Here is a 27,991-nt window from a genome sequence, read left to right as displayed (position 1 = left end):
ATTGCAGGGTCGAGTGAAAATTGATATAACAGCATTTACAATACAGTACAACACAGGAGATATACGTTTCACGACAGTGACCTACTATAGGTTCTCTAAGTATTAAATTAATCTATTTGGCCATTTTTTTGTAAAATTTGGCAATCCTGTTGTTTTTCTTGGCTATGTTTCTTTAAACTATTATAATATCCCGTAGTATCTTCATGAATTCTGCTATATGTAAATGTTTATTTTTAATACTAGAAGTAAATATAAATCTTTTACCAGCCAGTATAATGTTGTTGATAAAATCATAGCCAGAATTAAATCCCAACAGGACTGTGAAATTTGTGAATACTAATTCAATATTAAGAATGTTTGAAAACATCTGTACATGTTCACAAGAGATAAAAACATGGACAATATCTTCAGGTTCTGTTTTGCCAGACCTTATTAGACCCATTTCACGTGGTGCAGGTATAGGTGTGGTTCTTGTGTCTCAGTGCGCAGGCTACTGTTTTAATCCACCAAAAGCTTGGCCGTCAGCTGACTATATGGTTAGTTCTACACTGTAATGACGTTGCAGTTTGAAAAAACGTATACATTGTACTAAAAGTGTTACCACGTAACCAAATTGTATAACATATTCAACCTGAGCCTTTCCAACAGAATCTTTTTTCATGAAACCTAAAACGTATATGCACTACATCTTGCTTGCCATCGGTGAATGTGCCGGCATTCTACGTTTGTTACTAAAGTTCCTACATAAAATGTACGATATGTCCCTCCTCTTCCACCTTCACTTTGATATCGATAGTCCATATCCAAATACATCACGCAGGTAAATGCAATTTGCAGTTTTGAACACTGTTTGAAATTCGTTTTTCTATGATATCATCCGCTCATTGTAGATCAAATATACTGAAAATTACATACATCGTAAATGTTGCCAGTTTTGACACTACTAAATCACCATTCACTGCGTTTTGCGTAATTTATAGTATGTCTTAATTCAAATGTCAAATTTTACTGGGAGAATTGAATTTAAAAGAAAAAGACATGATCATTGTGATCATCAGTAGTTTTGTTGTTGTTTGATCGAATCACTAATGCTTGTTCTGAAACATTGTCGATGAACCGAGAATCGCTGAGAATGTTTTGGAAAATACACAAACGTCAAAGTGAATTTTCAGCCATATTACATAGTGTCACATTTATGTCGGTTATGTTTCGTCCATAAAATCAATTGTATAATTCAACACCATCTTCCTTACATGAATCCTTGAATTCCTCATACAGTTCAAAATAAACTGACAAATGGACTTTGTCACCAATACGAAGTGTTTCAGTGAAATCTAACGCAATATATCGAGGATATGAGATGCCGCGCTGTGAAAGAATACTTGTTTGAAATGTATACAAAGCCAATCTCAGATTTTACACTGTGTATCCGTTCGCCTACTTGTTGCATACAGTTGCTCATTAGTTTTAGAACATGCATGGGAAAGGTATCGTAGCAAGCGATAGTTAAATAAAACAGGTGTATTCCAATGATTTTCTTGATTCATCACAACATATTATAGTTTTTGAAAGCATGACGCCATAACTGACGCAAACTGACGAACAACAATGACGGTACTTCTCTGACTATTTCCCTTGGTCACAATGAAAACAAAAAGAAAATAACAACCAGCAGACTGACAGAATTTTCGGACTACTTACATGTAACATTTATGCATATATGTTGCTTGAAACAACGAACATTTCCTTCGAAAACACCGGCGTACTTGTGTCAGTTAACACGCCATTTTGAAAAAGTCGCTTCCCGATAGTGATGTCATACAGACATCAACATTGTTATACATATTTGGTATTTTCATTGAGGTGAGGTTATGAATGAAAATACACATGATCAATCCGTCCTGCTGCTTACATTTTGTTCTTATGCTTCTTTCGTATTTTCACAAACTCTTTTTTCACGTGATTAATATCAGTATTATTATCTTTTGATTTGGGACTAGACAGGAGACCAGTTTAAAATCAAGTGGCACCAATTACGTCATAATCAAAGGGCAGTAACTCTGGCCTGTTTAGCTCGGCAAACAAATACCTTATATTGGCATAACATTTCAGCACTTATTTTGAGGGTTATACTTACATTGTAAGAAAAATGAGTGTATATTTTCAAACACTGGTATTAACTAATTAAAACAGTTCACTTTGATTCACATAAGAATAAATGTGATTTATTCGTGTACACTTCCCCTTTAATATCACATGTACAGTTTCTATAGTTAGTGAAAATATTACTCCATGGTAATGAGATAGTAATCAAGCTTTCCCATTTGCTACACAACATCAGTTTTTGTCAATTTGTCATAAAACATTCTACATCCTTTGGAAGATACAAGAAGAGAATGAAAAATTCTTCTTCATGGGAGTGTTCTAAGTCTAAGAAAGTTAACTCTGGCTCTCACTCGTCATCAATCAAATCTGAATCAAAATCTAGATCCAGGTCAAAATCTAAACCATCATCAAGCCAATTAGACCTGTCTGCCATTTCGGATTTATTGGCAAGTTATAAATGTGACATTCTATCTTTCATGGATAAGTCATTACGGGACATGGAATTAAGAAATGAAGCCACGGGATACCCGTGCTGGCTTGTGCCATACAACCGGGTCAGCGGTTATGGACAACGGTCGGCCAGCCCAACAATCTCAGAGCCACGTGCCGAGTGGATCAGAGGATACGGCTACGGACTCGTCGGCATACACCGATATGGAAAACCCGCCTTTGTTACCATTAGTGCCTGACCTTACGGACACGGACGGGTCATCAGTGCATCCCTTCTCTCAATTGAAGTTTGCTATGAGGGAACGGCTTTTGACAGTGCAACCCATGGATATATCTGTGGAGGATTTTACACCAGGTTGGTCATCTAATGAAAAATTGGAACAGTTACCTGGACTTTATCGAAATACCTTACCACCTCCATCCGAGGATCAGGAGATTGACATTCCCATGGACTTGGGAATATCAGGCTCTTTACCCCTGGAGCGGTTGCCTAAATTGTCATTACCTCATTCTTCATCCCTTAAGAAGGCATTGGAGAATTATAATTCAGGTCTCTCAAAGGCCACGAACATGAATAACTTGCCAAAGATTACTCACAAGCAGGTCTATGCAATTCATAACCGTCTTATCCCAGCTAGCCAACCTAACTTGGACAAGGATTTTGCCCTCTTGCAGGATGTCAGGGGTTTTCGAGATCAACAGCTCCCGTGTACATCTAAGGATCTTAAGGATTTAGACATGGTGGCTCGGGCATCCATTGATGTACTCTCATATTCTAATTGGTTTGCCGCAGGGGTGCAGGCCTTGCTACCTCCTCTTTTCCAAGTTTATTATGGGATTAAAAAGGACACTCTCGTATCCATGTCAGCTCAGGAAGTAGCTTTGGCCCATTACTTTCTGGATGTAGTTTACCAATCTCTGGCAGATGCTAGGGCCAATCAAGTTAATATCCTGGGTTGTCTCACAGCTGCTGACAGGACTCAAAGGTTGAACTCCGGGAGGAACCTCCCGGATGCATCCAAAGAATTTTTTATTCCAACTTCAATTGGATTCGGACACTACTTTTAACGATCAATGTCAGCAAGCCATTGAAGCATGTACGTGATGCTATGACATCTAGAAGTCTAAATCAGACTAGCTTCGTCGCTCTTAAACCAGAATAGAGGCAGGTCTAACCCTAGACCTAGGAGGGAAACACCTCCATCTACTTCCACGGCACGGGGTGATTCAGCTGCAGACTCTACAGCAACAGCATAATATGACAAGGGAAACTACTCCCATCTTGCATAAAAACTAATATTAGCTGCCCTTGAGTTATTGATAGATCACGGCCATTGCTAATCGCATGCAGACACCTTCCGTTACTATCCTTTCCTTGATTTTCAAAAAGGTATGTTGTTTCACACTTCTTCCAACACTGAACCAGGTGGGAATAGTACTTTATGATATTGACTCGAAAGTTATGTGGTTCACTACTGCAAATAACGATGTTTCTGATGATAAATCGGTGGTGCATTCTCCATGTTGTTGAAGTTTCGAGGCCAAACAAACAGTTTTATGCAATATAAAAGCAATTTCCAAACGTAAAGCTGAGTATTTGCTTGAAACAGGCACTAACTTGAATGCTACTTTGTTACAGACTACAATGATCTTAGGTCCTTACAACTGGTCCGGACCAAGTGTAAGTTTTGATTGTAAGTAAAAATGATCTTAGCCTAAAATCGCTTTGTGCAAGTGGATGGCGATTGTAGCGGAACCCTGAGATCGCGATCTTAAGGATTTATAATAATTGTAGCAAGTGGGCCCAGGTGTCCCGACATATTGGGATGCTATATATATGTGGAAATAGAGATTACTAAACGAGTGTCTGTCAGATACCATTTATCTTATGAGTTGTAAGATAAATGGTATCTATCAGACAGACACGAGTACAGTAATCTGTTTCTTTTTTTTAACACTTTATTTCTTTTTGATCTGGGTACAGCATATCATGCGCATTTAACAAGTCAGCATTTTTGTTGCTTTATATAGGAATCAAAGTACAAAGTCATTATCTATGTGAATAGATTGTGGCAAGATGACCAAAATGTAACAAAAGTGTCGTATTTGCAGTTAGAGTATGCATTAAATTTGTGTAAGTGGCAATTGTAATTCAATTTTGGTTTCAGACTAGCGAGAGAAGGTACAATGTTTGCTAACTTTCTAGAATATATGTACTCTTTAGTTAATATGAAAATAAAATTCAGTACATCATTTCTTCTCTCTTTGAATCCGAGAATAATGGTTTCTGTGTTCAATTTCAAATGGGTGTCTGTTTCATTTTCAATCCATTCTAGTAGATCTTGCCACAGCTTTTTGACATGTTTGCATTCATATAATAAATGAATCATACATTCATTTCAACATCGCAAAGTGGTGATTCTATTAGTTTGTACTTATATAAATCTTTATTGGTTGTAAGGATCCTATGGAGAATACGGTATTGAAGCCATCTGTGACTAGCACTATATGATGCTCGAAATGGTATATAATTATGTGTCTTCCATAGATTAAGAGTGATATTTATGTTCAATTCTTTCTTAATCTGTTTCTTACACACCATAAAATCACACCATTTTATGGTCGAATAGAATCAAATTTCATATTTTCTCATCGTAGCTGCGCAATAATACACAACACAACGTTTATGAATGAGTGACGTCACTTGGCTTCCTAATCACTACTCATCCCCAAAGTGACCCTCCACAAAAAGTTTCTGCCACCTCTTCGTGTCATCAAGGCAATAGTGATAATTGCAAACTAGATAAGATCACAGAAAAGTAATTAAACAGTCTAAAATGATGATGTTACCATGTAAATGTGGATGATTTTAATTCTTGCAAGCATAAATGTTTTAAGCGTGTGACATCGTTATCGTTTGGTGGTAGTCGTCATCGGAAGATTGTTTGGGATATCTGCACATTGGGGACCTGTACCTCTTGTGTACCAGTTTACGTTCAATATTCTCCCATCAACCGGAGCCAAAACTATTGAGGATGTGTAATTTGGTGTAACCCGCATGCTTGAATGTAACATTGCTGAGGTTACGTTCACTATCAATTAGTGCTGGTATTGGCATACAACCTGCGATACGATACATCATGATACTAAAATATTAGTCATGACGATATATTGCCAAAGTATTGTGCACTAAAGCTGCGATACGATACGGATACCGATATAAGGGTAGCGATACGATACGTATCACGATACTAAAACCTTTAATTCAAACACCAACTATAAAACACCTTAAGATCAAAACAAAAACAATGTTTAAATGAAAGAAACTTTAATTTGAAAAAAAGTCACATTAGGCACTTTCTTTAAAACAAATACGAAATAAGTAAAACATAATACTGTTATAATCAGAAAACATAGATCTAAAACATTTTTAATACTTTAATAACTGCATGTTGCTGGATGCTGTCACTGCAGTCACATGATAGAATGAAATTTGTGCTGATTATAAAAACATTATATCTTCACATATTGCGATTCGGCAATATTCAAAGTTAAACATCGATGTGTCGTATATGAAGTATCGTATCGGGATATTCGACAATGTATAACTGTATCGATTCACTGTATCTGCGGCCAATGCATCGATGCGTATCGATGAATTGTCACACCACTACTATCAATTGGGGACTACTGTTCTTCGTCACAGCCTTCTCGTTTTCCCAAACCAGAAACTACCACTTGGAATGTAACAGATTTTACAGAGTTGTCAGTATGAAATGTGAGTTGATTACATCCTGTATGTTATGAAGACATAAACTTTGCATTATCATGCGTCAGAGGAATATCTTAAGCAATGATTTATGTGTAGATCAACTGTTCCTGTACATTTTCGATTGAATAGAAAGGACGAGTGAACCCTTGCAAACATTCCATGTTGTACATTGTTTCAACGAGTGTAATTTGGTTCTGATTGTCATAAGTGAATCTGATAACATTGGAATCACATAGTAGCTCGGAGCTGGAAGTGGGTCTTCATCATGTTTATCAGTGAAAAATGTCATCTTCATCAATTCATCAAAGAAACAACGAGGCAAATTGATCTCACAATGGACAGGCACTGACGTTATCGTGTCAGGTATTTTTGCAAGACGATACATGACACTTGTCGCATCTCTCCAGTAAAAATGACAATGCTGTACATTTTGAATATTCGAAGGGAATCCCAGGCTTTACCTTACGGCAATGTTCATATAATTGTTTACACAGGTATCACCAATTGTTCGAGCCATTTTGAATACATGACTGGAATCAAAAGTTTTAATAAAAGGTTTTAGAATATAAATAGATTTGTGTTATATTTATTCTAATTGTGTTTCATTGTATTAAAACCTGTTTATGTTGCAATCGCGAAAATAACAGGAAGATGTAAAGGTTGTTTTTTTTGCACAAGTAACATGTTTCTGTTCGATTGAAGCACGAGTAATTATCAATGAATTTTAATCAGGAAAGTAGTCCGTCATAACCTGACCCTAGGTCATCACCATGGAGTAGCCAATAGACCGATCCAGTCTGTCAATCAAAACTGGCGCATGGGTCAATTTTGGCCAATCAGCAGGCCGGGCGCGCTGTGTGGATTTGTCAGACTTATTTCCGGGGTCAAACGATGCCTCCGAAGCGATGTGTTTCGAATTATGCCATTTACACTCGCTATATTTATTACATATTGCAGCGATTTGATGTGTACCTTTAACAAAACCATAACGATCAAGACAACAAAAATGGAGGCGGATCAAGAAACGCGATAGGCCTAACGATCAGTTAAATGTCTGCACCATCGTTCAGGAAACCTACGTCTGCCTGCTGATGAGAATTTGCACGAATTTCCACACTTTTGCACATGTGCAAAATCATTACCAATTGATGACAACAAATAGCAGTTTAAGACTTTGCAAGTGTTATAAACACGGACAATTCTTGCAACTACAAAATTGTTTTTGCTTAACGTTTTTAGTCACTACTAGGCATTGAGTTGGTACGCCATAAAGCTCAAATGAGACAGGCGAGAAAGCCGTGACACAATGTAAACAAATCTATAGCAAAACTTGTTACATGAAAGAGCAATGTGGCGGATATTGTCCCCTTCGCTCTTAGATATTCTTCAATTTGTCACACATTTTAGGATGTTTTAAGTTTTATAAGTACAATCTGAAGGCCTACAGTATCTTGTTAACAGACAGACAGAGAAGTTTATTTCTCAACCAACCAACGGTGGTACATGAGAATATATAAATACATAGGTAAACAAATATATACATGGCAAGTGGCTGGACATGATCATTTGAATATTACTTAGTAAGCGATTTATACAATACATTCAGAAATGACTTTAAGTTCTTTAGATGTTTAGTAGTTTTATTACATGATAATTTCTTTAACATTGAATGTTTTTGGAGATCACACATATATGTCGCGAGATAGGTATTTCGCTGTTGGAGAAGAGTTTCACATCTAAAGAGATAGTGAAACTCATCCCCAACAACGTTAGTGTTACACAGCTTACATATTCTTTCCTCTTTTTGAATAGAATGCCATCGACCGGTTTCAATTGGTAGGTTATTGTTGCAAGTTCTTAGTTTTAATATAGGAAAATATATATCCCTGGATAAGTATAAGTAGTTTTCAAAACATAGTTTATCTTTAAAACATTTATAGAATTGACCTTTAGAACTAGTTTCTATGGAGCTACACCAATGTTGTAAAAACTGATCTTTTAGAGTAGCTTCAACTTTTAGGACCAGCCATGTCGTGGTGACATTGTGGGGGTTTGAGAAAACCTCTGATAAACCGCAGGTATTAAGTATTCTTGTAACAAAAGATATCCATCGGAGTTGACAACCAAAGTTATTAACAGAGATAAAATTATACACCAGTGAGGAGAGTTTACAGTATTGGTTATTTGTTGCTACTTTATGCCAAAAAGAAATAACTCGTTTGTATAATTTGATGTAGAGCGGTTCTCGGCCACACTCGGCCAAACAGAGCAAAATATTCGAGGAGTAATAATTTTTATTCAAACGGAAATATTGTCAGTGTTAGCAGTTGCCTATCATGCAATATCCAATTATCAAAATTAGTTCATATGAGTGCCTATAAAACCATGCTTTAAATATTTCAGAATTGTTATGAAGAGATGCATGGACTTTAAATTGAATTACCTTCCTCCATGTTGATCGAATACGAAAACTATGTGAGAAGAATAGTGACTTTCTGGAGTATTGGATGGAGTGAAATAAAGTGTATATCTTAATTATGAGAACATTATTTGAAGTTTTGTTACCACATAAATTATTCACATATATTGGTACACTTTAGGAGTAATATTACAACTGTAATTTTGATTAATTCACTGGAAATGACAGCAAGGTATGTTTTAAGAATCTTGCTTTTTTTAGTAAACGTGGAAGGGTAATAAAATTAATAATAATCTAATCAATAATAAATAATTATTTAATTGATTGACATATCAGATTCTTATGACTTTAAGGCAGAACTAGGCAAACAAACACCATACATATCATGGCAGGACAATCACTTGGTATTAACTTAGTTTCTTGGCTCCTGCTTTTAGATGTTTTTTTAAATACTACATTCCAATGTTCGTGGATGTGGATGTACGTCTGATGTAGAGCTTAACACGTTCTTACAACTGATTCATCCTCACTGTTCAGTGATCGTGGATGTGGATGTACGTCTGATGTAGATAATTCTGAAAGTGATTGCTTGTATCATAACTCATTAAAGTTATTTCAACATCCAGAGAATTTGAAAAAGCAAAGGCTACGTTTTGGTCAAACCCTGGTCAGGCATTATCCAGTCCTGGAACAGAATAACTTACAAAAATCTCAGTAGACTTTTCATGTAACGGAATAAATATTGAAACATATTTTTAACCCATATTTGAAGTAATTCTTCTGATAAATCATCAGAGGTTACTAATATTTGAAGACTGAGCCAAAGCTAGTGTTTATTAAAATGATGGATTTGGACAAATTGTTCAAGGTTTGTTGATGGTTATTTGAAAAATGAGCTTCATATTAAATTGCACACTGGTTTGCAGGAGGTGAACGCTTCAGGACATTTTCATGTCTGTTTTCCTAAACCTTTGTAATGACTTTTACCAAATTTTGAATCAACTTTACTATAATTTTTATGACACCATTAAGTATCTCAGAAAATGAAATAGATCAAAATCAGTGTTAGTCCTCTAGGGATATGGTCTCAGATCTAATAAAACAAAGATTATCATTGTTTAATTAAGAAGCAATAATGTCAATATGTAATTGTATTGATAAAAAGCTTCGAACATAGGATATATTCTTTGCACCTTATTTACACTAGTAGTTAGCAGTTAAACATATCTGATGAAAAAACAATAGATCTACATTTGTATTTTGTGTGACATTCTATTTCAATGCTAGTTAATTGTTCGGATAACTGTGGATCCTCTGTTCCAAGATTTTGCATCACATGTTTCCTATTTCTGGAAGATGGGTCAGCTAGTGTACAGGTGCAGACTGTATCTTGGATCTTTTTTGTGTTCTGGTGCTGTGACATACCTGTACATAAACGCTGGCAGTTCATGAAGTCCAGTATTGTGGAAGTTTGTATGTAAATTAGGATTCCACAACAAAGTAGAATCTACATATAGAAAAATAAAATGGAAATGATGATTAAACAAATTATTTCCTTATATTCAGTGTCATTTTATCATGGTGTACAGATTTTGAAGAGAGAAACTTTACTGAGAATTGCTGCAGATCAGCTGTTGAATATTTGCTTCTGGGCATGTCCAGATACGTCCATGGAAACATACTGTTTACAAGCCCAATTACCTTTTCCAGATTTCCAAATAAGATCAAATAGGTTATGCTGTGATTGATTTGTTTACATTAACTTATACAGACAAATAAGGTGCATGAAGTAGTAGACGGGAAATATTTTCTGCTTTTTATTTACCATTCTCTTAATTCATTAAAAATAGAAACCCATGTTTTCAGATTATTGAACTAAATTTGAACAACGCCAACGGATAAGTAAAGGCGCCACGCGCAGTGTTGATAATCTATTTATAGATACCGAAACGATCTGCAACATGAACATGTGGTTGTGTTCACGAGTTTTATAAAATTATAAACCCAAACAACAAAATTCCCCTGCTAATATCTGTGACAGAGGCGAACTGCCAGATAGATTAATTGATTCAAAAGAAATTACACTTCCTACAGTCTCGGGCAGCTATAGTCGAGACGATTTTTCATCGGGCATGTAACTCATTTTCACACGCCAGTTGCAATCTGCCAGCTAAAATATATTAAAAATCACATACGTATAACTTGCCTCTTTAAATAACATTCACAAACGACGGATACCAAAGTTTCACAAGCAGAATTCATCAACAACGTTCGCAATCACGCAACGTTTCGCCGGCGGTGACGCCATTGTGATTTGTCAGTGGTTGTCCCCCCTAACGTCAAAAACGAAGTGGGCGGGGCTTATCGGCCGGGACTGGACCGGTCTATTGCGGGATTAGAAATCAGAAATCAATCTCACACATATGTGTGATACCAGTTTTCTCACATGGGTATCTCACCCACGGGTGTGTAAGAAGTGCACATGTCCTTGTGTACAACATAATGTGCAAAGGAAATTCTAAGCCGGAACAGTTTCAGATTCCTCTGACTGCAAAAACAAAATTAATCAGACTTATATAAAACTAGCACAAACAGGCAAACAAGTTGAAGAATATTCTGTCATAACATGCCAATGTGTAAAGTGGCAACTTTGTAACTGACCTTATGGACAGATGGTTTCACAATAAAAGGCACCTTATATACTTAAATTCCACAATGTTCATAACATCCAAAGCAACCACTAAAATGACATCACAATTGAATGAGAATAGCGCCAATGGAGAAGGTTCCGCCTCCACGATAAACAGCCAGGACACGTGCAATCAAATCCAAACACTTTATTGTCGAAGCCAAGGCGACACACAGACAGACCGAAGAACCGAACATAAAACTGGGAAAGCGAGTTTATGTTTAAGGGAGATAACTCTAAGAGTCATTGTGTTAACTCGCTAATAACTAACTGCCAACTGGCGTAACTTCTCCTTCTTTCGTCTTATAAAAAAAATTATGGATGGGATCCACACATGTTTGCATATGAAAGGGGAATACCAAATACAACGGGCCTATGTGGTAGAATATGATCACTAAAGTTAATAACAGTAAACAAATGGTAAATTGTCGTTTAGACTCTTTGGAACAAATATGTCCTGTAGAGGTGGATTATAACACTGACAAACTGAAAAGGAAATGAGAGACCATCACTGAGTAGACTGCCCTCCAGTCTCGGGGATTATTCTGCCCCATCACATAAAGCAACTGATATATGTAACACAGTATCACCAGAGGATGCTCACACACATTACTCTAGTAAAGGATATAGTCTGAGAGGTGGCATGGCATCTGACGATTGCGACTGGACCGACGCAACTTTGGAGACATAGAAGGTTCTGATTGATCGATAGGGGAGTCTGTTGAAGTATCTTCTGGATAGTCAGTGTTACCAGTAGTGCGATACGGGTATGAATTCATGTCAGCATAATAGGGGGTCAGCTCTCTCTGCAGGTGTAGGGGGCTCCATGATGACATCTGGTATAGGAGGAGGTTGAGGAGGAGGAGGTAGAGACTTTGGGAATCTGTCATGTTCATCTCCCACTGGCAGATATTGAAGATCAGCCGACAAAGTGGATGCTTGTTGCAGTGAAGGTTTTGTAACAGAGTAACACTCCGACTTTTTTCACTCTATAGGAAGTGTTTCGAAGTTGTGATCCGGTGAATTTACGAACGTTGCACCAGTCATTGTCAACTGCTGTGACAATGTAACGATCACGGGCACGGGACTTGGAGCCATCGCTGTGAATGTAGACTATGCTTCCTACATCAATGTCAGGTGTCAGACCCTGCTTGAGGGTGGGAGTCTTAGACTTCTCACTTGATAAATGATTGGACACACGTTGGCCATGTTGACTAAGAATTAGATCCATGTCATGTATAGGCAACTGAGAGTTTGTGTGCTGGTCGCGTTGTGTCCACATTTCCCTGGCGGAGAAACCTCTGGTTCTGATCCGTGAGTTCAGACGTGCAGTGGCAAGAGAAAGGTTGAGGGGCGAGACGTAACTGCACTGAGGGTCTTGACGCAGTAACTCAGTTATGAGTTCTTGAACAGCTCTTTCTGCAACTGGGTTCTTATTCTTGTTCTTGACTCGACCGATTTCAATAACTACACCATTTTGTTTCATAAACCTGTCATTAACAAGGGCTACAAAACCGGGAGCTGGATCAGTTCGAATGACAGCAGGCGGTCCATCCATTGGGTGAACTTCACTGCACAAAGCAATAATTGAGCTGCGGAGTGTGTCGTGACGCTCGTCATCGAGTAGACAGGACAGTGTAAGAGATGTGACACATTCCCGGACTACAAGTATGAATTGCCGGTTGCGGCGAACAACGTCCGCTGCGAAACTGATTCCAATAGTATCAGGCGGGTCTCCAGTGGACTGTTGGATCACTGTATGTGGTAAACTGCGAAGTGATTGACATCTATGGCAACTGGCAGTGGTGTCTTCAATAGTCTTGTCAAGATCCAAGGCATAGAAGTAGCGCTGTATGACCTGTTTCATCTGGTGATTGGTCGGATGATTGAGTTGAATGTGCAGGGCAGTCAGTAATCCGCTGACAATTTCACGCGGTACAATGATCCGTTCTCTGTTAGACGTGAAAGGCTCCTCCTTGACAACAACAAGTAAGCCGTCCCGCGCAATGGAAGCGACCTGTAGGTAACGTTTAACGGCCCTGATGTTAGTCAACTTCTTGGACGGACGTGTACCTTGAGTGAGATGGGCATGTGTGCGTCGAAGATCACTGCACTCTGACTGGATGGATTTCCAGGCAGCTCTGCTTGTGAATGGTAATCTTGACTCTCCAGTGATAAAGTCCTGAATGGAAGTGATACGGACAACCGAATCTTCCGTACGAGCCACGAAAGAGCAAATTTGACAAGTAGGTTCATGGCAATCTGGTGCATTTCTGCTCGCAAAATCCGAAGGCAGGTTTGCGGCACCTGCAAGGTGACGAATAGATGCTTGATGGTGGCTCACAATGGAGAGGAATGTGTACACTCGTGGACTGGCAGAAAATTCTCCCCTGCACAATTTCTCAAAGGCTTGCACACAAGGCTTACTGTCAGTGAGAACACAAGTCTTATGCTTTGACTGGATCATGTAAGGGCTGAAGTGTTTGACAGCTAAAGCGATGGAAAGTGCTTCTATTTCACATGGTAACCACTTCACTTGATGACCTCGGAGCTTGGAGCTGAAGAAACTAGCAAGGAGAGGCTTGTTGTTTCGAGTAACATAGAGGGTAGCACCAACACCCTGTCTCTTAACTGAACCATCGGTGACAACCCATAACTGGTCACCAGTACGTGGAAGAGTGAGTACACGACAAGTTGAGAGAGCCCTCTGAGAATCCCTGAACAGTTGGATGAGATCTTCAGTCCAATGTATTCGATCAGTTGACTGCTTTCCGGCAATAGCATCATCAAGGGGTGCCAGGATAGATGAACAGTTGGGAATAACTCGTGCCAGCACTTTGTATGTCCCTACATAGGACCGGAGTCCTTTCACTTTCTCAGGAGGAGCACAAGCAGACAATGTAGAGATCCGGTGAGGGCTTGCAGAGATCGTACCGTTTCTCCAGATCCAACCGAGGATGGTTGTGGATGTGGGTGCAATAATGGTCTTCGATGCAGAGAGATTGAGACTGTTCTTGTGAAGAGTCTCCAGTAGACGTTTCCAGTTGCTGTATAGATCATCAAGCGAATTACCACCACAATACAGGTCATCAGCAAGTTTTACTACCACCCCTTCTTCAAGTAGGTCGCCAAGTACACGGCACATCAACTCCTCCAACGCAGTCTCGGATCCAGGCATGCCCATTGCAGATCTTGCATACATTCGTACACCTCTGAAAGGGGTTGCTACACCACAGAACTTCATGGAGTCACGAGCTAAAGGTATCTGGTAGAAGGCATTGGTGAGATCCGTGGAAATGAGGAATCGCCACTGAGCAATCTGTCGTAGAGTGGAATCAACATCCGGGAGAAGTGATGGTTGGGGCTTTGAATATCGTCCGACATCTGCGAAAGCTGTAACTAAGCGAAAGCCGCCCTGAGGTTTCTTCACAAGAAAGGATGGGTTAAGGTACTCAGCAGTTACCCCAACATCTTCGGGTCGAACAAACACTCCTTTAGCTTCAAGATCGTTGAACTTGGCTTGCAACTCTTCAAGTTTATCTCTGGCATACTGGGGTACTCTACCTTTCCTTTGAGGAGGCAACACAGGGCCCATGTTGACTGCAGCATATACAGGACCAGAAGCTCCATTATAACCTTTGAAGTTGGGATCAAAGACATCGTCATACTCATCAAGTAAGGTTCTGAACTTCTGCAGCGTATCTGGGGGTAGGGCATGATCCGGATCCAACTTAACAGCTTGAGAGAAACCACTTTGCTGCTTCTTCTGGAGCGACACATTTTGGCTAGTGATGACAGAGTCTGTGGGTTGTACTTTGTCGGGGGGCATCTACGACATGTCTCACCTGGCAGAAGTGTGCATGTTTCAATGACAAAGGCCCATCCGTCAGGTTCGGGATGCGTATCCGTCCGCAGACACTGGGAACGATGTCAACCTCTGGCCAGTTTTGTTTCCCGATGGGAGAGTTTTCAACCCTAGGTTCCAGGGCGAGATGGTCATCATGTGTAGTGAACTCCGGTGGAACTTCCAGCTCGATGTAGTCTCCTGGCCAAATAGTGGTGGGACTGTTCGCAGCTCTGAGGACTTGAGCGCGTCTAACGGTGTGTTGATCAAGCTTTGACTCCTTCCCTGAATGGCTGTAATCTACGATGACACGTTCACCTCGAAAGATTTGTCGCCTAGCGGGTCTGGCATAAACATCATTCAATTCCATAAAGGGAATGCCTGCTAAAATGTCGACATCCAAATCCTCAACAACAAGACCCTCGAATGTGAATTCTTCCTGGCCACGAACGAAGACAGCACTAACTTCCCCCCACAACTCTGAGGGGCGAAACACCATCTGCTTGCCTGGCTGACTGGGTGCTAATCTTGACGTCAAGATCCAAGTTCTTTGCCACAGATAACTTCACCATGTTCCCGGTGGCACCACTGTCCAAGGTAATGCGTGCCAAGTGATGTTGGTAAAAGGTATTGAGGCAGGGGGACTGAGATACTTGGACTCTCATCACACCGACTGGTTCCTCATATTCTTTAACGTCGCAGTCATCATCAGGGGTTTGGTCATGACTATCGTGGGAATCGTCCTCAAGGGCAAGTACGATCTGTCGAGCCTTAGCTAGATAACGTTTATCACTAGCCGGAAGGTAACTGCACTCACTCAGAAAATGGCGATCAGGTCTGTCAGCCAACTTGCACAAAGGACAAGACTTGTCAGTTTTCTTGTGAGGGAAACGGCTTGAGCGAGAGTGTTGCCGTTTGTCCTGAGTAGGGAATGACGTTGCAGTTCTCATAACTTTCATGTCCTGATTAGTCATAATTTCATCTTGAAGGGAGGACATAGCTTGAGAGATTTCAGGCTTTATGGATGCAAGGGTACGAGAACGTAGTTCAGTGCCATAGCGTTGCTTAACCAATTTGGGTAAGTCCTTATGTATGAGGCTAAGCCACGTGAGCACAATAAAGTTCTCAAGAGATGGGGATAATTCTTCATCCTCAATGATTTCTTCCCCCATGGTGTGTGATATTACCCCCAGTCTTCATCAAGTTATCTTCAACGAAGGCAACCAGACGCTGGTAAAGGTCTTCAGGACGCTCATCTGGTAACAAAGAAATGTTGGCAAAGTCCAGAAAATGTGATCCAGTTGACTGAAATCCGTAATGTAAACGTATTTCCTGCCAAATGTTGCTGAGAGAGGTTGACTTCTTGACAATGGTGCTTCTAGCAATAACAGGGCAATAATTGGCGATCTGGCCAAGCATAAGTTCAAGCATTGTCACTTTCTGTTCAGAAGTACGACGAATGGCTATATCAACATCATCGCCATCGTTTACAAAACCACGTCGAGGGTTATCACGAGTTTTCTTCGTCCAGGTCACACCATCCACCAAAAAGTGTGCAAAATTCTGGTCTAGTGACAGAGTGTAATGGAGATTTTGTTTCCAGTTCTCAAAGGAATTAACTGTCTCAGATTTTGTAAGACACCATTGCTTCGGGGCTCTATGTGTATGCGCCATTTTGGACAGTTACAACGATCACACGTGCTATCCAACCAATATGCTGACTGACTGACCGTTTACGTTTTAGTAGTTACCGGGAAGCGTAGGTCATGTAGTTAATCCATATCGCTGCCACCACGCCAATGGAGAAGGTTCCGCCTCCACGATAAACAGCCAGGACACGTGCAATCAAATCCAAACACTTTATTGTCGAAGCCAAGGCGACACACAGACAGACCGAAGAACCGAACATAAAACTGGGAAAGCGAGTTTATGTTTAAGGGAGATAACTCTAAGAGTCATTGTGTTAACTCGCTAATAACTAACTGCCAACTGGCGAATTGTATATTTATATACTTATCCTATCTCACGATTTGCACTTCTTTCTCTTGCTTCAACGCTGAGTGGAACAAATGAGAACTTTTCCTGAAGGGCTCTCTTGTCCATACTCCCGTGTTCCCAAGGCTGCTTTCTTTACAGGACAGGTCCCTAGTCCCTGGCTAAGCGTGCAGCACGTTGCCCTATCTACCTCAGAGTGATCATTCTCTTCTTGGAGCCAATGACAGTTATACGTAACCGTCATAATCTGAGTAGAGGGGAGACTGGGTGGGCAACCATCGCGTGAGATAGGATAAGTATAGAAATATACAATTTATATTAAAATTTCCAAATTTTTAAACGTATCCTATCTCACGATTTGCACTTATCCCACAGTTGGGTGGCTGGTCGCAGCTTAACCTAAGTCAAAAGGCACTGACAGTATATACTGTATAGGCTAATGACAACCGTAGATAGCAATGAACAAGGGAGGCCGGATCTGACTAGCATAGTACTTATACTAGTGATGGGTTCTCCTGAACCCCTTGGTGTACTAGGCATCATCGCTCCTAAGGAGTGAGTGCTCCTGGGCAATGTGGCGTTCGGCCACAGGATCCAACTAGCATAGTACCTATACTAGTGATGGGTTCTCCTGAACCTCTTGGCGTACTAAGCATCATCGCTCCCAAGGAATGGGTGCTCCTGAGCAATGTGGTGTTCGGCCGCAGGACCCAAGTAGCATAGTACCTATACTAGTGATGGGTTCTCCTGAACCCCTTGGCTTACTAGGCATCATCGCTCCCAAGGAGTGGGTGCTCCTGAGCAATGTGGTGTTCGGCCACAGGATCCAACTAGCATAGTACCTATACTAGTGATGGGTTCTCCTGAACCCCTTGGCTTACTAGGCATCATCGCTCCCAAGGAGAGGGTGCTCCTGAGCAATGTGGTGTTCGGCAAGGATCCGACTAGCATAAGGAGTTGGGTCAGCCTGGGATCCCACTAGCATAATACCTATACTAGTGATGGGTTCTCCTGAACCCCTTGGCTTACTAGGCATCATCGCTCCTAAGGAGTGGGTGCTCCTGGGCAATGTGGCGTTCGGCCACAGGATCCAACTAGCATAGTACCTATACTAGTGATGGGTTCTCCTGAACCCCTTGGCGTACTAGGCATCATCGCTCCCAAGGAATGGGTGCTCCTGAGCAATGTGGTGTTCGGCCACAGGACCCAACTAGCATAGTACCTATACTAGTGATGGGTTCTCCTGAACCCCTTGGCGTACTAGGCATCATCGCTCCCAAGGAGTGGGTGCTCCTGAGCGATGTGGTGTTCAGACGCAACCCTTGTATATGCAAGAAAACATAACTAGGCAAGTCACCTTGTTTCGCCACGATTTATCATAGTACCCCCGTAATTACGACTAGTAATCGGGCCCGCACCTGCTTCGAGACAGCCCCCCCCAGACCCTATCACGAAGAGGGGAAAAGGAAGCTGAATCGGAAATCTCAAAAGTTCATCATTCAGCACCAAAACAACACCACATGACTTCCACTACTTACCACAGTTAGGTCACAATGGTGTGCTAAGGTACTTAGGAGCTAGAAAGCTACGAAATCCATAAGGAAATCGGGAAGGACTCACTACTACTGATGTGATTGCTCCGTGGAGTAGAGGTCAGCAAGTGAGATTGTCGAACCCTTCTACATTAGTAGGAAGCAACGACAAGGTAGGTCAATAACTACCAAGTTAGTTCGAACCCATTGACTTACTAAGCACAATTGCTCCCACGGACCGGGACTCCCTAGAATTGTGATGTTCAGTCAAAGCCCTTCTTAACTGTACAGATTTATACAAGTTACATATCTTTCAGTATTAAGCTGAGATTTAAATGTACAATATGTTGACAGTAAAGTAGAATTACTAACATCTTGATTCCTTCGGTCAAGTGGTAACCTTGAACGGTAGTGTTTAGGACTGGACGATGGCCAATGATGCCTAAAGTGTGAGTGGCACCTGGTGCTACGATGTCTGATGCCAGACCTCCGCCAACCATCTTATCTATAAGGAGAACGACCGCGGCTGGTCCCAAGAGTGGTCTCGACCTGACGATCTGCTCCCCACAAAAGGAACAATTACGGATATTGTTAGTAATTATTAGTAAACTTACCTCTGGATTATGGTTGCCAGTTTCCTGTGGTTGACACAGATACATACAGAATGAAAGAGATTAGGCCCTCCAAGGACACAGCAACATCTCAAAGATAAAAGTATTTGATGTTTTCCATTGACAACTAGATACTATCTGTTCCACCGAAACTGAATACCAAGCTGCCAGAGATGAAGCTAGAGCCCTAATCTCATGAGGTGAAAACTTAGCATCTGTAGTCTCCTGATCACAGTCTCTATAAGCAAAGGTGATAGTCTTTCTAAGCCACGATGAGATGGTATTTTTAGAAATTTCTGAATCAATGTTCTGTTTACATGGAAGAAACATACGACAGCGACCCCTTCTGAATGCAAGAGTTCTCTGAATGTAGCAACGTAAAACACGAATAGAACACAATAATCTTGATCTGTCTTCACTGGAGGCAGTGATAGGTAAGGCCGGAATTTTATAAATCCTTGGTCCCAATGGCCTACTAGCAGCTGACTGATTTTTTGCTACAAATTCTGGTAATGTTCTGCAAGACATATAACGGTAACCCTCCGAGAATGTTATTGATCTAAAGCCCAAGGCATGAATTCCCAATACTCTGGAGGCCATCACAAGAGCCAACAAGAACACTGTTTTAAACGATAAAAATTTTAAGGTTGTGGCCTGCATGGGTTCAAAAGGAGCTCTCGTAAGACATTTCAAAACTAAGCATAAGTCCCATTTCGGAAAGATGGTAGGAGACCTTACATCCTTGATCTGGAAGGATCTGATCAATTTATGAAGTAAAGAGTTAGATCCGACTGACAATCCCTCGACATCATAGACTGAAGCAATGGCAGATCTATATCGTTCTATAGTATTATGTCTTAGTTTCCTGACGTCTCTCAAGAATAGGAGAAAATCTGCAATCATGGGGATAGACACTGGGGAATCCAAGAGTCCTCTGTCTCTTCTCCACTTGACAAATCGATTCCACTTTGCATTGTAGAGAGCTGCTGTGGAGGGTCAAATAGATTGGGTAATTGCCAGGGAAGATCTATCGTCAAACCCTTGTTGCTGGAGTGATTTGCGGATAGCCTCCACACGTGAAGAGCTAGGTTCTGCAGGTCCCCGTGGACTCGTGTGGAATCCGGTTGACTGAGAAGATTGTCCCATTCCGGCAATCGAAGAGGAGGGTCCTGCAGGAGAGTGGTGACCCACGTCCTTGCTGGCCAGAGGGGAGCCACTAGATAAACTACACAGTTGTGACACAGAATCTTGGCCAGAACTTCCGGTAACAATTTGAACGGAGGGAATGCGTAGGCAGTCATATTTTCCCAAGGTATCGACATGGCATCCACTGCCCATGCTAGAGGATCCTGCACTGGACTGAACTACGTTGGTAGACGATTGTTTCTGTGGGTCACAAATAGGTCTATCAAAGGAGTTTCCCATCTCTTCCCGATTAAATCGAAGGCTTCCCTGTGTAGAGTCCACTCCGTGGGAATGACACTGTCCTGCCTTGATAAGGAGTCCGCAAGAATGTTGAAATGTCCGGGAATATGATGAGCCCTTAGGTAACATCTTGTACGTTCGGCAATGGCAAAGAGGTGTTCCGTGACTTGTAAATGACTCATTGATCTGGTTCCTCCCTGCTTGTTCACAAAAGCTACCACCGTAGAATTGTCCATGGCTAGCATGACACTCTCTCCAATACATTGATGTGGTATACACTTTCCTGTGGAGACCATGTGCCCTGAACTTGCCACTGGTCCATGTGCACACCACATCCTGTGGCCGACGCGTCCGAGTATATCGTGATATCCTGAGGAGGTGGATGAAATGGGGTAGAACATTTGACTCGGTAGAACATTTGACTCCTGAGTCCACCAAAGTAATTCTGTCTTGACATGATTCGGGCAGACAATTAATGTGTCTAGATCCAAAGTTCTGTTCTGATTTATCCATACTTGGGTTTCCCGAAGATGTATTCTGCCCCATTGGGTAAAATCTTGGATGGAAGTCAGCGACCCTAGTAGCGACATCCATTTCCTGACTGATGCCTTCCTCAACCTGATATCTTGCAGTATTCTGTTCTTTAACTTGTCCCAACGATCCTGTGGAGGATAAATACGGCAAGTTCTTGCATCCAAAACTGCTCCCAAGAACTTTATCCTTGGGGACGGTGTTAATTCCGACTTCTCCGGATGAATGATTAGGCCCAAATGCTTAAACACATGAATTATAAATTTGGTCTGCCTTACTTTACCAATGAGAGAGCTCAAGTTAGTGAAGTCGTACAGGATAGTGAAAGTCGTATCCATATATCAGAAGCTGACGTCATTCAAAGCTTCTCAAGAATTAACATCAGAAAAGCAAAAGGACCTGACAACCTTGACGGCATTGTGTTGAAGGAGTGCAGACTTCAACTGTGTACAGTTTTCACTAGATTGTTTCAATTCTCAGTGACTACACACGTTATTCCTTCGGTCTGGAAAACATCAGAAATTGTACCAGTTCCTAAAAAGACACAACCTAAAGAACTCAATGACTACAGGCCAGTTGCTCTCACATCTATAGCAATGAAGTTGCTGGAACGCATCTTGTTGAGAAATCTCCGTCAGGAAGTTGCCGACATACTGGACCCGCTTCAGTTCGCCTACAGGTCAAGGAGAGGAGTTGTTGATGCCACACTGTCACTCCTTAATTATGTCTATAAACATCTAGAGACACCTAAGTCATACATCAGGATCCTCTTCGTTGACTTTTCATCTGCGTTCAACACTATCCAGCCACATATCATGATACAGAAACTGTTAGACATGGGCGTTAACTCATACCTCATCAAGTGGATCGAAAACTTTCTTGTGGACAGACAGCAGTACGTGAAAGTTAACGGGGCTGTATCGAGTAAACGGACCACCAACACTGGTGCACCACAAGGCTGTGTAATATCTCCTGTTCTTTTCACCCTCTACACTAATGATTGTGCAAGCTCGAATTCAATCTGTTCAACTGTAAAGTTCGCAAATGATGCAGCAATTGTCGGCAAACTGAACGACACTGATTCTGAAAAACTGTATAAGGAGGACATTAATCATTTTACGACTTGGTGTGCAGAAAACCACTTAATCTTAAATGTCACAAAAACAAAGGAACTGATAATTGACTTTCGGAGTAAACCCACAGAAATGCTTCCAGTGATAATCAACAATCAATGTGTTGAGACAGTGTTGGAGTATAACTATCTGGGAACCTTCATTGACTCTAAGCTGGAACTCTAACACTGAAGCCCTACAAAAAAAGTGTCAACAACGTCTTCATCTCATGCGTAAACTGAGATCTTTTAATGTTAACCCATCTGTGATGTCATCTTTTTATGTAGCATTTATTCAGAGTATTTTAACATTTTCCTTCCATTGTTGGTACGGGTCTCTCTCAGTTCATCTCAAATCTAAAATAGACAAAATTGTTAACACTGCAAGTAAAATCGCTGGAGTCAGATTTGAATGTTTATCATCAATATATGAGCGGCAAATCGTGAATCAAGCTGTCAAAATCATATCTGACCGTACTCACTACTTAAATTCGGAATACAACCTCCTCCCTTCAGGCCGCCGCCGCTACAAAGTTCCAATTGTGAAAACTAAGAGAGCCCGTACATCCTTTATTCCAAGTACCATATCTCTCTTAAACAAATGTGAGATACCTAAATCAAAGAATTTATGTAAATATGTTTGGTATCTCTCTAATGTGTCAGTAGCTCTGCTGATGTAACACAAATTCCTGAAAAGGCATTAAAGTATTATTCTATTCTTCTATTCTAAGTTTGATTGTGATTGTATTCATGGCTAGGAAATCCTCCAGATAACCGTGAATGGCTATGCGCCTGTGATGAAGAAAAGCTACAATGGGAGTTATCACTGCCGTAAACAGCCAAGGAGCAAGGGATATGCCGAATGGTAGGACTCTGAATTGATACCTGCGACTATTTACTGCGAACCTCAGGTATTTCTGTGACCGAGGATGTATAGGCACATGAAGATAGGCGTCCTTGAGATCCATGCTTATAAACTTGGCTTCCGGTTGGATCAGACTGTGCAAATTGCTCAAAGATTCCATCTTGAATTTTGGTGGTTTTTGTAGAAAATTCTTGAGGATTTTCAGATCCATAATCATGCTCGGATGGCATGTGACTGGCGGCCGAACCTCCCAAGGTAGGATGAACCCCCGACCAACTACCGAAAGTATCCAAGTGTCCCAATTCTTGTAATACTGCGCTAGACGACCCCCTACTGGTGAGGGAGCTACCAGCTGAACAAAATCGAAATCCAACTCTAATTCCCGGGACAGATCCAAAACGTAAGGCATAAAAGGTGCTGTTAGTACGGAGTCAAAACTTCCTAGCCCTTGAGGGGCGAAAGGACCTAGCCCCCCTTCCTCTACCTGTAGAACTAGAAGGAGCTCCCTGCTGAGATGGAGTAAAAGTATGTGGCCTGATATCCATGGCCCTGTCAAAAGCTGAATGTTGTAGAGGGGCAGGACGATTCATAGACTGTGAGTGGGAACCTGAGCTAGCATGTGGTCCTTCTCTCCTACCCCTAGGAGCAGACCTGAATCTATTTTGGTTCAATAGGGCCGAAGCTAAACGTTGATTGAGATTCCTGGAATTAATGGCATCCTTCGCTTCCACCGCTTGCTGACACTGACCGTTAAAAATCACCTCAGAATTTAATGGCTGCTGGAACATCAAATCTTTAGTAGACTCTGGTAAATTCCGGACTGAGCTTAGCTTATGAGTCCTCTCCATAGCAGTGAGTCTGCCCAGCGAATACACCTGGTTCTGAGTAGCATCCGATACTCCCTGATATAACACATCCAGGAAAGAGTGAGCCAATGCAACCTTGTGCACCAACAGCCACTAAGGTATCCTTTTTAACTCCCGAATAGTCTTTGAACACCGGAGGAAGCAGAGCACAAACACCAGCCACAAACCAGTTTATATATGATAGTATGTCAATGGAAGAACGGGCTCCAGCATCCAGTTCCTTGAATTCTCTAGGAAAACATGGTATGACATTGTCTCTGTGACTCCTAGCCTCTAGTAAACTAAAGTCCTTATCCAAATGAGGCAAACTAGCTGGCAGATCCCAACTGTGGATGGCACAGGCTGGTATCTGAGGATTCCTAGGTAATGACTGTAGCAAACTAGACTTGGCCAATGCTTCATTGTAATTATCCAGGGTAGCCTTTACAACTGGAGAATGAGGTAAAGATAACTTAAGAGTACGTTCTGGTGGCAAACATCCGGATGACCCCAGCTCAATAGGTATCTCCTGTTCCACAGTATCCGTAGGAGGTGGCATGTATACTGGCAAAATAAAGAAACTGTGCACAAAGAAAATTCCTTCAGAATTGGAATACGACACAGAAAAGACAACATGATGTAGACACTTTATAAGCTGAAGTATCGGGCCTCAACAACATGTCAAAAGAACCACAACAATATCCGTAACGATAGAAGTTCAAAATTGAGTTGGGGGTCACACGTCGAAGTCACAAAGTCAATAACGGGTATGACCATCATGCGCGTGAAGCAGAGCAGTGCATCGACGACGCATAGAGGCTACCAAATGTTCCAAATGAAGGCCTTGGTAATGGTTTGGGACGTGGTGACAGCCGTGTGGAACCTGTGTCTGATATGAGTCACCCGAATCCATCTGTCCTTTCTTGGCGTCGTTACTCGGGGGCGCCCAGAACGTGGGTGGTCGGCGACGTCATTACTGCCTGACCAATGCAGATATCGTGTTACGATGGCACTGGAAATGTGCTGCCACCTGTTGTTGGCTCATGCCTGCTCGAACAATTCCAATGGCTTCATGACGTTGAGCACATGTTAATCTTGGCATGATGTGCATGTGACTTTTCATGTGAATTTGTGAACGTTTGAATGACCAAAGATCAAGCTTTCGACAGTGACATCAATTTCTGAGTTTCACATGTTGTCTGCAGCTGCACAGGCTGCACGTGCAGTAACACATTGCAAGTCCATAGGCCACCATCAATGACGTCACGTCGCCTGGCACCTGCATGAGCGTTTGATTGTCTCCAATACTTGCTATGTTCACACCCTTATTTATGCATAAAGACACTGTCTGCCTTTCTTTATATTTTCTGTGTGCACAGTTTCTTTATGTGGCCAGTATATTTAGATAAAGAGCATGTATCTTTTCCATTTTTTCTTTCAAGGACCATCCCGGTATATAGTCCTCCGCAGCTGTATCCATGGATGGTAAAGTAATAAAGCCCTCCATCATAATTAGTTTTAGGTTAGCCACCGGATAAGCCGTGTGCCAGTCTGAATCCGTGTCAATGAACTCCCGGTTAACCGAAACTGAGGTTGTCCGTGCACCATCCGTTACACTCCCCGTAGAGCAAGCTAGTCAATGCTGTGCATGAGCTTAGGAATCTGGGTTATATAACGGCTGATAAGGACCCATGCCGACCACCTTAACCCGGCTTACAGTGTCGCAATTTCTAATAGCTAAGCTAATGTTTTCAATATGATGATGCCGACTCCCGTTAGACTAGAAGGTTAAACCGAAATGTTTATGAAAATATACTGTTTTTATATTGCCGCAATATAAATTCAAATTACTGTCTTTTCGTCCATCTTTCAAAATAAATAATATAGCTTCAGTTTGTTCCTGTTTGTTTTATTTGGACTATTCCATTATAATGTGCAGGTAACAGGTAGTAGATAATCTGTTCTCTGAACCGTAAATGTTGTTGTTTTAAGGTGTCTGCGAACTGGCTGTCTGCATAATGGGAGGACACCTCCTGACCAAGCCGTGCCGGGGACGCTGAATCACCCGAGCGTGACACGATAGCCAGCTTGGCAGGCAAGCTAGCTTGGGTGCTGACCCCTAAGGGTTGACAGCCTGGGACCGTGTCCCTCCTGCCTTAGAGTCTCCCACCGTGGGGATCGGCGACCCGGCTTCAGGACGTGAGTGATGCTGGACCGAACCGAGCAGAGCACTGCGCTACCCTACAGGGAATGACTCTAGACCTTGGGACCTAGCATGCCAGTCATCGTATGAGTCATATAGATAAGCCACATTTTGAGTAAGGGAGACGGAGAAATCAATTTGCCTCTGCAAGTCTGAGATTTTCCCTTCATTACTTAATTCAAGATAATGAAAGGGCTCCTGCATGGATGATTGAATTTCCGACTTGAAAGAAGACAATAGCTCCTTAATAGCTGACAAATCAACCTGGCTAGATGATGAACTTGATCTACATCTAGATTTTGAATTAGAGTCCGATTTAACTGCTGAACTAAAAGTCTGAGAGGCAGGTTTTTTACTTTTAGAGGAATCTGAGTTTTCAGACAATTTCCTTTTCCTCGCCACATTACGTGCTCTATCCATACTAATCCATTTCTCCGTAGATAAGGCAGAACATAGCATACAGCGATCTTCAACTGTGCAAGGGGCTCCAACACAACATGATGCACATAGAGAATGCAGATCTAACTCAGCCATAATTTTTTTACATTGAACGCACTTATTTTGCGACATGGCGGGAAAGTCCAAAAATGTCGGATAATTCCTAAGCTACACAAAGTCAAAAAAAATTCACAATAAGAATAATAAAGTCACAATGCGATTGTCTGGTGACCAAATGCGATCTCTACTGACCATACACTTATAATTCTGTAAGATTAGACTTGACAATAAACCTCTTCAAATCTGACACGTCCCAGTGTGACCATACAGACAAAAATTATGAATGCTGAGAACAATGCTGTGATGTCACAGCTAAGGGAGATAACCATGAAGATATTTTGGCATACCACTAGGGATAGCTATGACTTAGAACAATTTTAATCTCTTTCATTCTGTATGTATCTGTGTCACCCACAGGAAACTGGCAACCATAATCCAGAGGAAAAACGTTTACGACATAATTAGGTGATTCTGAACGACGGTCAGCAAAGGACTGGCGTTTCCTGATAGACGACTGGCGCTGCTCAGGTGACTGGCGCTGCTCTGATAACTGGCACTAGTCCACATGCTGACACTGCTCAGCTAACTGGCACTGCTCAATAGACTGATGCCAATCCGAAGACTGGCGCTGGTCACGCTGGCCTAACAAGAGGCACCGATCTGTGGAGCGGCGCCGATCCAAAGACTAGTGCTCAGCTGATGCCTTGCACCCATCTGAAGCCTGACGCCGATCTGAAGTCTGGCACTCAGGTGAGGCCTGGTGCTGATCTGAAGGGTGGTGCCGATCCGAAGGCGTGCATCTAGACTGCTGCTGCTGGCGCTACTTGACCACCCGTAGGTAAGCTTCAAACTCCTGGTCCGTAAGGAAATCATGCTAAGGGCACTTATCATCCTTGGTGCACGTCCTGTCCAAGCAGTCAGGACACCAGCCATATGGATTCTTTCACTCTTGGGATGATGACAGTTGTCACACTTGGTGGTTAACACCGACTCTGAAGGCTCAAGCAGCAGGGGCGCCATCTTCGACTAAGCAACCAGTAAACAAACTGATCAAACACGCAACGTGACTGAAAACACAAATCTAATATGAAAATA

At 41.6% G+C, this 27,991-nt stretch overlaps 1 protein-coding gene and 1 long non-coding RNA gene across 2 annotated transcripts in view; both read right to left on the bottom strand.

Moving 5' to 3' along the window:
- LOC124282195 (ankyrin repeat domain-containing protein 26-like) overlaps positions 1 to 27,991 on the bottom strand; it is an 895,780-nt gene that overhangs the window by 557,240 nt on the left and 310,549 nt on the right. The window lies entirely within an intron of this gene.
- Positions 18 to 25,029, bottom strand: LOC124282198. Its single transcript, XR_006900090.1, has 3 exons — positions 25,019 to 25,029; positions 15,559 to 15,565; positions 18 to 367 (listed from the first exon to the last, which is right to left on the bottom strand). It is a non-coding gene; the product is annotated as an uncharacterized LOC124282198 (long non-coding RNA).

The sequence above is a fragment of the Haliotis rubra genome, unplaced genomic scaffold (assembly GCF_003918875.1).
Source record: "Haliotis rubra isolate DU_JTF1 unplaced genomic scaffold, ASM391887v1 Scf295, whole genome shotgun sequence".
NCBI lineage: Eukaryota > Metazoa > Mollusca > Gastropoda > Lepetellida > Haliotidae > Haliotis > Haliotis rubra.
The sequence above is the reverse complement of the archived record's forward strand: the minus strand, read 5'-3'. Positions and strand labels throughout refer to the sequence as shown.